Genomic DNA, 11,668 nt, shown 5'->3' on the forward strand with positions numbered 1-11,668 from the left:
GGAAAGGTTTGTGACACCAGGGTGCTGAGGAGGGCGGGATTGTATTTGAAGGGTGAAGAAGGAACTTTATTCTCCAGAACTGATATGGTTCTTTTTGGTTTGGCTGTGCCAACTTTCATTTTATATTTGTTCCTAACTTGGAAACCATACCCTGACATCTATGACCCTGGAAAAAAGGAATCCAGTTACAAACTCAGTAGCTTCAGCATGTGGAGTGCATGTTTGCTGAAATCTTGTTGGTGTTGCCCATGCACCCATCTGGATGCCAATGTGGCCAATGCCACTTGCATAATAATCTCCTGCTGCACATGCCATAACTTTTGTGAATGCAGTGGGGAGTGCTTCCAGCTCCAGTGGGCACAGGACAAGTCTGGTTTACAGGCAGCTGTATCCCACCCACATGTGCACTGGTCCTGGTTCCCAGTGGGCAAGGGAAATCAGAGATGCCAGATGTGCACACATGTGGGCACAGCAGGGGGGCAAAGGTGACCTCTACCTATGCTGAGGGACAACTTCACACCTTGCACAGTCATTTAGCCATTAATTCCTGTGACTATTCACCCATTACAGGCAATTGTAACAGGGCATCTCCACTGGGTTATCGCCTTAGGGTTGGTTTTCTGCTGTGGGGGGTCCGGGCTGAGTTGTAATGTGGTCATTGTGGGATGCTTTTGTCTTAAAAGTTAACAGTTTTAAACAAATCTTTACTGGGAGCACTCAGTCTGTCTTAATTACCTTATTAACCTTTTTGTTGTTGTTCTTTGTTTCATCTATTCTTCCCCTCCCCTCCCCCCACACTGTTCATTGTTGGCAGTCCTAACTACACTTAGCAGTTGTTATGGAGCAGTAATCTCTAATAAGGTTGAAACTGGTCAAGCTTTGGAGGAGACATTCAATCAGTGGTTTGTGACAGATGCCTGTATTGTTTCTTTAACTGTGTTACATTTTTCTGTATCAGAGGGTCCTGTGGCACCTTTGCTTCTGTTAGTCTCAAAGGTGCCACAGGACCCTCTGTTGCTTTTTACAGATTCAGACTAACACGGCTACCCCTCTGATACATTTTTCTGTATGTAAACCAAACTATAAAGACATTCATCTGCCCATTTTCTGTGTTGTGAGTTGGTGCTTTTAGAACTACAAGGGCTTTCTGTAAGCTCCTGACAATGCACTTTCTCCATCCTTCCCATGCATCCTTGGGACATCAGATGTTTCTTAACCTGCAAGGCGTGTGTGTGTGGGGGGGGGGGCAATGGGAGGGAAAGGATGGACAGAAAAGCGTTTGCAATATAATGGCACCTGACAATTATACCATTGCAGTTCATGTGCTGTGAATTATGGGGCCCAATTCTCAGCCTGAAAACATCAGACCTTCATCATACTGAGGAAGGAGGGTCCCCACACAAGTCAAGGAAACTATAAAATGTATTAAAAGTACTGGAACAAATAACTGAAATATTTTTAAAAGGAAATGTAAACCAACAGAACATAATGGGACTGAATCTATGAATAACGGCCAAATGTTAATGTCTCTGAACCCATCCCCTTGCTCTCCCTTCCTCCCAACAAAGGGGGGAATGATGGGGTGAAATTGTTCTTGGGGACAAACATGGATGTTTCCTGTGTGGGGTTTGGGAGGCAGACACTTGGTGGGCTTCAGGGATTCCCCCAGGATCATCATTCCCTTCCCTGATGTTCATGGATGGTCCCCTGCGAGGGGTTTTGGGTGCCTGTGGAGGATGTGGTCCCAGGAATCCTGAAGGCTCCTCATGGTCACTTGGAGTTTTGGATCGTCCCCCTTTGCAGCACCCTGGAAGAGAAGGTGGTAGCCATTCATAGATATGCAGTAGCCACAGCAGCAGGTGGACCCTGAACTTGTTCTGCCACCAGATCCGTGTACCTCTCCATTACGGCATGCTCCTGTACCCTGAGGTGTGCTTCCAGCTCCATGAACCAATTCATCAGTTTCTCTTCCTGCTGAAAAGCCAGCTCCTTCTGTGCCTTGAGGAACTCAAATTGCTCCTGGTTCCTCCTGTCCATCCCTATGAGCAGCTCTTCCAGGGTCCTTCTCCACCAGCTTCTGCTGTCCCTGGGATGCTACTCCTGCCCTCCTGGTGGAATGTTTTCTCTCTTGAGAGCTGAAAGTCTTGCCAATTCAAAGACAATAGAATTATATACTTTTTCCTTCAGAAGAAGCCGAGAAATCCCCCTCCCCCCTCCCCACAATAACATAATTTTGCCGTAGAAGGCCACAGTATTGATACTTCTCAGCATTCCAGGAATGTGATTGTATAACTGTCTTGGCACCTCAGACAACTTTTGCAGCCCCTGAGGAAGGAGCCGAGGCTACTAATGGTAAGATACATGTACTAATGTTTTCTAAAATTTAAAATGTTCATAGTGTCTCGGGAGCTGTGGGTGGCAGTTTCTTCCAGGGACTGTTACCCTTTGCAGTTTTTTTTTAAAGATAGGAGAACATAGCAGTTTTCAAGGTACCAGAATGAAAAAGAGAAGTGGCTTTCTAGTCCAGTGACAGAGATCTAGCAATCTATGCCAATAGGGTTGCCAGATGTCCAGTTTTCAACCGGAATGCCTGATCGAAAAGGGACCCTGGCAGCTCCAGTCAGCACAGCTGACTGGGCCGCTAAAAGTCAGGTTGGCTGCAGTGACCGGCTCAGCGCAGCTCCCGGAAGCGGCCATGGGGGCTCTGCGCGCTCTCCAAGCGCCAGCTCTGCAGCTCCCATTGGCCAGGAACTGCAGCCAATGGAAGCTGCAGGGGCAGCGCCTGCAGACGAGGCCACGCCGCCACCTAGGAGCCAGAAGGACATGCTGGCCACTTCCTGGGAAGTAAGCGCTACCCGGAGCCTGCACACCTCACCCCCTTGTGCACCCCAACCTCCTGCCCCAGCCCTGAGCCCCCTCCTGTACTCCAAACCCCTTGACCCAAGTCCGGAGTCCCCTCTGCACCCCAAACCCCTCATCCCCGGCCCCACCCTAGAGCCTGCACCCCCAGTTGGAGCCCTCACCACTCCACACACACCCGAACCCACTGCCCCAACTAAGAGCCCCCTTCCACACCCTGAACCCCTCATTACTGGCCCCATCCTGGGCCTCAGCCCAGAGCCCATATCCCCTCCTACACCCCAACCTCCTGCCCCAGCCTGGAGCCCCCTTCTGCACCCCAAACTTCTCATCCCCGGCTCCACCCCAGAGCCTGCATCCCCAGCCGGAGTCCTCACCCCCTTCTGCACCCCAACCCCCTGCCCCAGCCCAGTGAAGAGTGAGTGAATGAGGGTGGGGGAGAGTGAGCGACAGAGGGAGAGGGGATGGAGTGAGTCGGGGGTGAGGCCTTGGGGAAGGGACGGGGCAGAGGTAGGGTACAATCAGAAAGTTGGCAACCCTATATTCCAGAGAGATGCTTCTGCTAATGGTCCCCTTTCTGCATATTGCTGAATGGAGGGGTTTGGTCAGCTATGAAAAAGCAGGTTTGCACTACCATTGAACCTCAAGACCCAGCTGGACTTTCTGCTACATCAGAAATCTGCAGAAATATGCTTACAGGACTGGGAGATTTGACTATATTTTCAGCTAGCATACTGAGTTTCCATGCAAAGGGAGATGCAAACCACAAAAACTGCCTCCCCCACGTGCGCGCGTACACACACAAATGGCATCACCAGAAAATCCTGCCCCTGTGGCTGCCTAAAGATGATGAAACAGACAGGGAAAGAAAGAGACAAACCACAACTTGATTTTGTTCTCTGAAGTTTCAGATCACCACCACAAGCCCCTGGCCCTCACTACTGCAAAGGGACACCGCACTGTGTTTATGGAACCGCCAGACGGGATCCTTCTCCCATCCCTGTTTCCCCCAACTTGTGCAGTATGCCTCAGTGTGGGAACAGGCCAGACAACAGAGAGAGGAACTGTAACAATTGTGTAAGCTTCCAAGGGAGAAAGGAGACTGTTATGACTAACTTTTTTCCTCAGTCAACCAAAGTGTTCCCTTCCCTGTCTCAGACCTAACCTCCCTCTGCACCTCAACCCTTCCTCCCTCCTTCCATGCAGCTCCCATTGTAGGGAGGTAGTAGGAATGGGGCAGGTGGGAGAAGCACTGAAACAGTGAAATCTTCCAGAGAACAAAAGACAGCTACTATTACTAACTTTAGACAATCAACTATAAGTTTTCTAAAACTGTCCCATCCTCAGCCAGGACCTTCCTAAACCTGGCCACATCATTCCTCTGCTGCATATAGCCCTGGGACCATTGTTGCCTGTTTGCTGGCCGAGAAATGCACGGACACAGGAGCACAATGATTGTTCCTTAATAATCTGTTTTATAGCTTCTGACAAATGCGTAACAGTGGTTCATGGGAAATCAATTAAACCATTGATTAATAGCCATGTCTTGCTTGGGGACCATTTTAGGGTGGTGTGGAGTGGAGGCTGGGCTTAAAATCAGGAATGTTGCATCAGAACAAGATGGGATATTGGCAGGAAGGGTGGGAGTCCATTGTAACTTACCAGCTTGGTTCTGGTTCTTGCCGTGACTCGGGTTCCTCCTCAGGTTCGTTGTGGGGGGAAAGAGGAGTCTTCTTCAACTGGCGTTCCCAGATAGTAGTGCAGAATCACATGTTCATCATCCTCTGGATCTTCCGGGGCATCCTCCATGGTCCCTGCTGCCTCCTCAGTCTGGCCCTCATTGCCATCCTGACGGACAATGAGGCCGGCAGGGTTGAGGAGGGGGTCACGAGCCATTTCAGGCTCTGTACTGGGAACCGTTGAGAACATCTGCTCCAGCTTGTCATCAAATGAGCATGTACAATGCACCCTCCCAGAGTGACTGTTTGATTCCTTTGCCCTCCTGTACAGGAACCTAAGGTGCTTGATGCATTCCTGGTACTGGGCCTGAGTCTGCTCAGTGCCCACCTGCTCCGGTCTCTGTGATATTTCCTGGTAGAAGTTGATGTTCCTGGCGACCCAGGCGAAGTCATGGAGGACAGCGTACTCTGACCACACGTTGATCAGCGCCCAGTTGTGGTCAGTGGGCCAAGCAGCTACTCTCAGAGCAGGATGTACGTTCTCTTGTACTGATCAAAGGAATGAAGTGGAAAATTGATGTGGTCACTGCAGCTCACTACTATTGGTGACAACGGGCTGGGGACAGGGACCTTTATAGATGAGGTGAGGTCAGACAGAAGAGGGTTCAGTGCATTATGGGAATGTGGGAGGAGGACTATCGAAATTCAAGACCAGGTACTCGCCCCTTGCCTCCATCCACATTGCACACTGGCATGGGTACAGGGCCATGCCACAGCCTGAGGCATGTACTTACCCATAGCCCTTAGGAACTCTAGCTTACTTGCCCTATACTTATCTTCAGACACATACTGCTTGGGTTTAGAGGGGGCCAGTAAGGGAGTTTGGCACAACCACATGTGAGGACATGTGTAGAGTTGCTAGTATAGATGTGCCCTTAGACCAGGGGTTCTCAAAGTGGGGTCATGAGGTTATTACATGGGGGGGGGGAGGTGTCCACAAGCTGTCAGCCTCCACCCCAAACCCCACTTTGCTTCCAGCATTTATAATGGTGTTAAATATATAAACAAGTGTTTTTAATTTATAAGGGGGGTCACACTCAGAGGCTTGCTATGTGAAAGGGGTCACCAGTACAATAGTTTGAGAACCACTGCCCTAGACTGTATGCAATGTGGGGTAGGGACTGTCTTTTACTCTGTTGATGTTACTCTGTTGACCAATCTTAGTGGGGACCTTTCAGGAACTGCCATAATACAAAAAATAATCACAATAATAAATTTATTGAAATAACACATTGAATAGTTACCAGTGAGAAACATTAACCTTCCAATGTTACAATTATTTTTCAAAGACACCATAGTGACTTGTTTTGTTTTAAAGACTAGCAGAATTACAGGATTGAGGTTCTAAAACTTAGCCATTTTTGAAGCACACACAAAAAAAGCTTGGAATACATTTTTCACGGAGAAAACATTTTTTCATACTTGAATAATTGAGTGGCTCTACAGATTTTTGTGAAACTTTAGTCCTGAAGCTAAAGCCAGAAATGTGGCATTTCAGCACAAGACCACATTTCTTTTTTTTAGCTAGTTGCAAGTAACTGAAAATAGAGGCTAGAATGAAGTGGCCATCTGAATCTTCAAGGGTGTCATGCAAGGGGGAAAAAAGCTTGTACCCTCTTTTGTATATAAAAAACTTCTATCAGTTCTATCTGTGTTTCTCATTTTAAGTATAGAGAATATCAGTTGACATCGTAATACAATGACTAATCACAGTGTAGTTTCATTCCAGTTACAGTGTAATTACACTGTGGTTGTGCTTTCTGATACTTAATTGCCAATAATTCAGTATCCAGAAGATGAACTAATTACATGGCTGAATTCATTATCACCCATCTGGAACTATTAGAATTCAGGTATATTTACTACATTGGATTTACACTGTAATTATTCCCATTCATGTAGTGAACCTTCTGATCATCTGAATTAGTGGTAATTAAGGTATCAAAAAGCATAACCGTGTAACTATACTGTAATTACATAACATTTAGTCAGTTTAGCAAGTTTTTAACCAAATATCAAACCAGTAGCGTCTTTGTAAGTGCAACCAATGTATAAAACAGACTTGAGAGTTAGTGTATTTGGGTTTTTTAGTTTTTGTTCTCCCCCTTATTGCCTTTTATTCCCCTTCCCAGCTTGTTTATTTGCATTAGAAGTCAGGTTTTGTATAGCTTGCATTTTCCTAGAAGATGTTTGTGGCCAATTGAATAACTTGTACACCTGACAAATAGCGGGGAGAAAAGATCTTGTGAAAAATTAATCTGCCCCTTCAGATGGAGGGTTGAGAAGGATTAAATTCTAGTTCTTTAGTCTCCAAGGACAATTTCAGTAGAAACAAACCTTTTTATTTGTATAATGCCTGCATCTGTAACTTTCACTCTATGCATCCGAAGAATTGAGGTTTTTACCCACGAAAGCTTATGCCCAAATAAATCTGTTAGTCTTTAAGGTGTCACCAGACTCCTTGTTGTTTTTGTAGATACAGACTAACATGGCTACCCCCTGATACTTTTTACTTCTGATGCTACAAAAACAAGGAGGGAGGGGAAAACACCTTTTTCTGGGAGGATAACAGTATTTTCAGGCCTTTTTTATATTTTTATAAAAGAGCACAAATTGCTGTTTTATCCTTTACAGTTCACTTTTACTTACTGCTATTCTTATATTAATCATGTCACCCATCACTGAAATGCAGTTAACTCTAGGGTGGAATGCGACAGCCGTTTAATAGTATACCACAATATTTCATGACAGTTAAGACAGGAAGTGTACTGTACCCAACTGAAGTCGCACGAGGAATGTAAGTAGGAAGAATGTAATTTATTTACATTGGAATTTGGCCAGGAGACTGAGGCCAACACTCCGGATCTTGCAAAAATTGCAATGGAATCTTTAGGGGCCATAAGTGGTAAGGAGTTTAATGTTACTTCTCATATAAAAGACAGTGGGTGTAATTTAGTTCTACATCTTATAGATGCACATCACAAATCTCACAGTCCAATGGCAAAAGTAGCTTTAAGTTCCTAAACTACAACAACCCAAGACAAGGTGCCTATGAGCAGTAGTGCCACCCAGAATCACCATAGTGTATACATTGTGGCTCTGGCCCCTCTTCCTCTAGACCACAGCACACCCTATGCACCAGGATTCTATTGCTTGTTTCAATTTTTTAAGCCTTTTTTTTTTTTTTTTAATGTTACTATAAGTCTCAGCTAAAATTAGAGATATATGGGCCTGGTTCTCCACTGTCTGTCACTTCATGCAGTTATTTAACTACCTGTGGGTATTATACACTAACAAATCAGAATAGTGGTGCCTTACTCCCACTTTGCGCACACAAGCAGGCCCATGTGCATAGTTTAGTACAGTAGAATCTCAGAGTTACGAACCTGAGTTACAAACTGACCGGTCAACCACACTCCTCATTTGAAATCAGAAGTATAGAATCAGGCAGCAGCTGAGACCAAAAAAAAAAAAAAAGGCAAACACAGTACAGTGTTAAACATAAACTACCAAAAAATAAAGGGAAAATTAAAAAAAAAATGATTTGACAAGGTAAGGAAACTATTTTTGTGCTTGTTTCATTTAAATTAAGATGGTTAAAAGCAGCATTTTTCTTCTGCATAGTAAAGTTTCAAGCTGATTTAAGTCAATGTTCAGTTGTAAACTTTTGAAAGAACCATAATGTTTTGTTCAGAGTTACTAACATTTCAGAGTTATGAACAACCTCTATTCCTCAGGTGTTTGTAATACTGAGGTTTTACTATATTACTACATGGCAATAGGGGACACATGCACAAGCTGTATATATTGAATACAATATGGTGCTTAAATAAATGATTTTTTACATATGACAACTGATTATAAAATGTTGCAGTTCTGCATTTAATAATACTAAACATGTTTTCAATTTAAACTAGAAGATGACTGTAAAATATCAACTGCTTACAGATGGGATTATGCTTTTCCATATATTATCTAAGGAATAGAATACACTGTGTTGTACCATACCAGACCATAATTTGATCAAGGAATGCTGGTGATCTTGATAAATGAGCCTGAAAATCAGGAAAGTTTATCATGTTACTAGACATTAGAAATAAAATTATATACTTCATAAATGTTATGAAATGTGTCCACGCATCATAAAAGATATTCATGACACCAGTGATTTGTAACAATGTTCTTTGCAGTAAAATTCTGACATCTGAAGAGTTTGGGAAGGGATTGGATTTTACTTTTTGGAGTAAGATAAACCTATTTTTTTGCAAGGATCTTCTCCGTCCAGAACTGGCTACTGCTCTCCTTGGCTCCACTGAAGGTAATTCCACATCATACTACTGGTAGGGGCTTGTCTACACTTACAGTGCTGCAACAGCACCATTGTAGTGCTTAGTGAAGATGCTACCTACGCCGATCGGTAGAGGCAGTAGCTATGTCAATGGGAGAAGCGTTGACATAGCAGTGTCTACACTGGGGGTTTGATGGTTATAACTACATTGCTCAGGGGTGAGGATTTTCCATAGTTATACTGACATAAGTTCCAAGTGTAGACTAAACCAAGGAAACTTACAGCAGCCCCTCTTGCTGCAGCACTGATGTTGCTAGATATCTTGTGGCTAATCAGAGGACTTCTGATTAAGGCTGTGTCTACACTAGCACTTTGGTCGGTAAAACGTATATTGCTCAGGGGTGTGAACAAAACACATCCCTGACCAACATAAGTTACACCAACAGAAGCCCTGGTGTGGACAGTGCTATGTCAGCGGGAGACGCTCTCCTGCTGACATAGCTACCACTGCTCATTGGGGGTGGTTTAATTTGGTCAACAGGAGAGCTCTCTCCCATCAGCATAGAGCGGCCGAATGGGAGATCTTACAGTAGCGCAGCTGCATGGGTACACTTGTGACGCTATAAGACCTCTAGTGTAGACATCACCTTAAACTCAAGATTAAAATGGCAGTGGTGGTACCTCCCATATGGCAAACCTTGTGCCTATGGAGTGGGCTAGTACCATGAGTCCAGTTTGCCATCTGGGACTGTTAGCAGGGCAATTGAGGATTCACGTTGCATCACACACTTCCATGGTAATGAAAATACAAACCTCAAACTTGGCTTGTTTTTTACCTCAAGAGATACATGAAGTAGCATTAAATTTAAGAAGTTTTAAAGTTGGTATGTTCTCACCAAAGTTCACAAACAAGGACAGACATTTTTACTGCACATTCTATAATAGTGCATTTTAAGTGTTCATAACTTGGTTAACCAAACACATTTTTTAAACATATTTTTCAGATAAATGTGGTATGCCATGCCATTATACTCACATTCACATTCCTCCTCAAGACCCACATGTTCTGACTGCTACAAGGAATGAGTCAGAGCCATTTAATCATTCTAGTTATAATAAGCTTTCTTTGCTTCACCATGCAATGGTAACTGTAGTTTCATTGTATTCTTGTCCATTTTCCCCTTCCCTCTGATGTTGTAGCATGTCTGAAAATAGGCTCTGATCTTGCCATCTTATCTATGCAGACAGATCCTGTACCTATGCAGAGCCATATTGCTTTAAATGGGACTTTGTGTGGGCATGTAGGTCTCCCCATCCAGTGAAAATTGCAGGATCAAGGTTTTAGATTTTAACTCTTCCAGGCAGACTATGCCTTCTAATTCATCCTGTGAGGTACACAGAACATTTTTGATGTTATAAAATATTTATGTAGGGGCTGGTCACAACTCCATAGTTAATGCTGGTTCTGTTTTGCAATTAAATAATAATTAGAGCAGTATACACACATTTGGACTATTCACATGACACATTTCATATTTTGAAATTTAGTTGTCAAAATCTCCAGCTTTCCTCTGATCAAAATGTACAATAAACCTTTGCTTTGTCAATAGGCAATTTGGATTTACCACAAACAGACGAGTACTCTAATCTGGAGACTGAAAGATGGTTTATCCAGGCTCTGAAACACTGACCCGTGAGGATTCTCTCTTGTAAATATGTTATCCTATGCATCTGTGAATGTTCTTTTTAGCCACATAAAAGTCAAATCCTTTCTTTTTTTTTTTAAATCCTGCTAAGCTCTTGGTCTCAATGATGTCTTGTAGCAATGAAATTTACAGGTTAATTATGTATTATGTAAAAGCTGCATGTTTTAAATATGATGCCTTTCAGTTTTTACTGATTGTGCCCTTGTTGTTGTTGTATAAGAGGGTAAATAGGAGCAGTCAATTTACCTTCTCTGTTCAGTTCAGTTTTTTTTTTTAACAGTTTTTATATTCCCTGTAACTCATCTTCCCTCTGAACTAAACAGTCCCAGGTCTTTCATTCTCTCCTCTGGAAATCTATCCGAGCCTCTAATCAACTTCACCACCCAGCTCTGGATTCCTATTTCTGCTACTGGTATATCTTTTTGATACAGGATGACCAGATTTGAGCACCGTATTTCATTGATATAGAGGTATTATATTATTTATTTCTTATTCCATTTTTATATATACTAGCATTTTGTTTGCTTTTTTGACTGCTATTGCACACCGAGTAGAGCTTACATTCACCTGTCCATAATGATACCCACGTCTTTTTCCTCAGGGATTAGTTAATTTAGAATCCATCAGTGTGTACACATAATTCTAGTCATTCCTTCCACTGTGCACTGCCTTGCATTTAACAATGAATTTAATCTGCCATCATGGTACCCATTTGCCTACCTTTGTTAGATCCCTCTGGAATTTCTCAGTCACCTAAAGTCAAAAGGCTGTGCCGAGATTTAAACATGGGCCTCCCTGACTTTGTTAAATAAAGATCACCTGCTTTAGTTAAATAATTTTTGTCTTGTGCTATTTAAAAAAGAACATAATGCCCCAATAATTTAATGTAGGTAAGTAACTGTGAGCAAATTATGATCATGGTGCAATGATTCTCTCTCTCTCTCTCTCTCATCCCTCCCTCCAAATATTTTTTTTCTGGGGGGATGCTCTGACCATAATACCTTAAAACAAACCTTTATGAAAAATTCACTATATAACTGAAATGCTCTGATAACCTCCAAAGTGCTATCACCCCA

The sequence above is a fragment of the Malaclemys terrapin genome, chromosome 1, assembly GCF_027887155.1.
Source record: "Malaclemys terrapin pileata isolate rMalTer1 chromosome 1, rMalTer1.hap1, whole genome shotgun sequence".
In the NCBI taxonomy this organism is placed as follows: Eukaryota; Metazoa; Chordata; order Testudines; family Emydidae; genus Malaclemys; species Malaclemys terrapin.